General features: G+C 39.5%; 1 protein-coding gene across 2 annotated transcripts in view; it reads left to right on the top strand.

Moving 5' to 3' along the window:
* LOC138038546 (uncharacterized) overlaps positions 1-2,500 on the top strand; it is a 17,658-nt gene that overhangs the window by 132 nt on the left and 15,026 nt on the right. The gene's annotated exons all lie outside the window — the stretch shown is intronic.

Genomic DNA, 2,500 nt, shown 5'->3' with positions numbered 1-2,500 from the left:
TCAATACTAGAAGAATGCATGTGTTTCTCGTGTTTAACTATGTGATTTGAAGCTTGAAATGTAATGATTTCCTTGTCATAAGTATCGATTACCTTCACATAGGGCGCTGATTTTGAGTGATCTTTTTTTTTTTTTTACCCTCACGGCGAAATCTTATATGCTTAGATTCTAGGCAAGTATGCCTAGGGGAGCTCTCGATTAGATCTGTTAACAAAACTGAGTTTATTGATAGTGACATGAGGTGTCTCAAACAAAACACAGCCATAATTTTAAGACGCAGACATCACTGAAAATGTTCAGTCGGAACGATCAGCGGCTGTCTTCAAGTATTTGAATTATAAGTCAAATTCACTTGCATGGTTTTTCTTCCTAATGATTGTCTTTCATGAAAATTTCATTTCTCTTTATTCATAACAATTATCGACGCTATTAACATGAAAGGCGATTAGCGATTGCCTGAGTTGCCTAAAATGGTCACGTCAGCGGTGCTTTTTCGAAGAAGATAACCCTTGTGTGTTGTTTAGCTTTTGTCCGTACACACATACATATACATTTTCTATTTGTTAAGGCAGGTCAGTTTGCGGCAACCTGAAGGCTGGTGGGGACCTGCGTTTCTCACATGATATAAAAATTGGGTCATCTCCTAGACCAATTCGGCTAACTCAGTGTTGTTCCCAATTCAAGTCTCTCGGGGTTAAGATGATTTGTGTACTGCATTTGCATGATATTGTGGCATTAATGTTCCCAACCCATGACAGCAAGTGAAACAGACAACAATTTGTGGGGTAATGGTAGGAGATGAAGCACTCCATTAGCAGGTCGCGAAAAGGGAGGATAACTAAGTTGCCCGGCAAAGAGAGGTCGCGATCCTCCCGAAGGGGTTACAATCCCCAAGGCCATGACAACAAGTTGGCAATGCGAGGTTAGTGCAGATGCTTGAACTGAAGTGTTTCGGTTTGAAGCCAAACAGAAATGACGCAGTACCGACGTTCAAGGACTTTGATATGCTACGTGGCGCCTAGATTGTGATTGGATGATAATGTGCATGGTGTGATGTTCGCGTGAGTCAAGCTCGCTCTATAGCCTTACAGAGGTCATGGTTGTCACATTAACTTGTGCCTTGCGGCAAGTGCCAACGAGGCAAAATTGTTTTATGTCTCTGGAAGGTATGAAAGTTTGACACAGAGGTAAAATTATTTTACTATAAATGAAAGTAGGAAAGAAAGAGTGTGAAGTAACTCTGATAAGAGTCTTGGTCTTGAAGGCATAATTTGAGGAATTCCATAATTTCAAAGTGTGTAAATGTTGAGGGAGTATTACGTAAGCTCGAAGCAATATCTTGTGATGTTGAAGTGTTACCTTAGGTTTACTGGTTGTTTGAGTATTGTTTGAATAAATGTGCACATGAACTTTCGTTTCATTTTTTTGATTCAATCAAACAAAGATACAACAAACGTATGAAGGTTTTTGACTGAACCCTTGGATATTACATCGATTACAGTTTATTTACACACTTTGAGAGTGTTCTGTCTGAGTCCAAATTTTAACGTAAAAACGTTATACTCTTTGTCCAGAGAAAGGTGGATTGCTTTTGTAGTGGTATACGCTGTCTCTGGTTGAGAATTTACTCTAAAACAAGAAAATGAAGGCTTGATTATCGAGCAACTGCTGCCATAAAGAGTAAGTGACAGAAAAGCACTCTGCGGTGAACATAAACCATGACAACTTAAATGGTATGCTGAAAGTTAACTATCAGTATAAACACAAGCTCAACTATTACACTGATGGCGTAAAAACTTTCGGCAGTCCCGTGTAGGGAATGTGTTTCATCGCGCAACTCGAACTTCCACGCACGTGGGGATGAAGGAAAATTTTAATAACAATAATAATGATAACAGCACTCTATTTCACATTGAATGAACCCTGAAAAGCAATGTTTGCTAAGCCAAAGAACCCAACATTTAGTTGTCGGCTTGTAACGGCGATTAACCAGATAATAAATGTATTGAACGCAATAATCAAGCAATATTGTCTACCCCCGCTTTGTCCAAGTTGTGAGTGGTTTTAATTACGCAACGCTGGAGTTCAAGGACAATTCTTTGTGCTATAAGAAGATGTGTTATAGTAATTTGTTCAATTCTTTGATCTGAAGTCTTTAAAAACGTGTCAATCGACGAAAGAAAGCACTGGTTTAAAATTGACAAGCGAACACGCTAGTTCGAAATTGACAATTGAACACGCTGGTTCGAAATCAACAAGCGAACACGCTCGTTCTGTCCGAAATTTGTAGGTATAACCCTATTCCTTGATCAGCCGCTGCTTACAATTCAATTTACAAACACGTAAGGCAACTACAAGCGCCTCCAATCTCACTAGCTGAATCGTCCGCTGAAACAACACACAAACCACACGGTGGAAGCGACACATGCAAAAACGTGACGTCACTACCCAAATATGGAGTATTACTTACACCCAAATATGGTCAAAAAAGGGTCCCTTA

This window comes from Montipora capricornis, chromosome 2 (genome assembly GCF_036669925.1).
Source record: "Montipora capricornis isolate CH-2021 chromosome 2, ASM3666992v2, whole genome shotgun sequence".
Taxonomy (NCBI): Eukaryota; Metazoa; Cnidaria; class Anthozoa; order Scleractinia; family Acroporidae; genus Montipora; species Montipora capricornis.
Note: the sequence above shows the minus strand (reverse complement) of the source record. Positions and strands in the feature narration are given on the sequence as shown.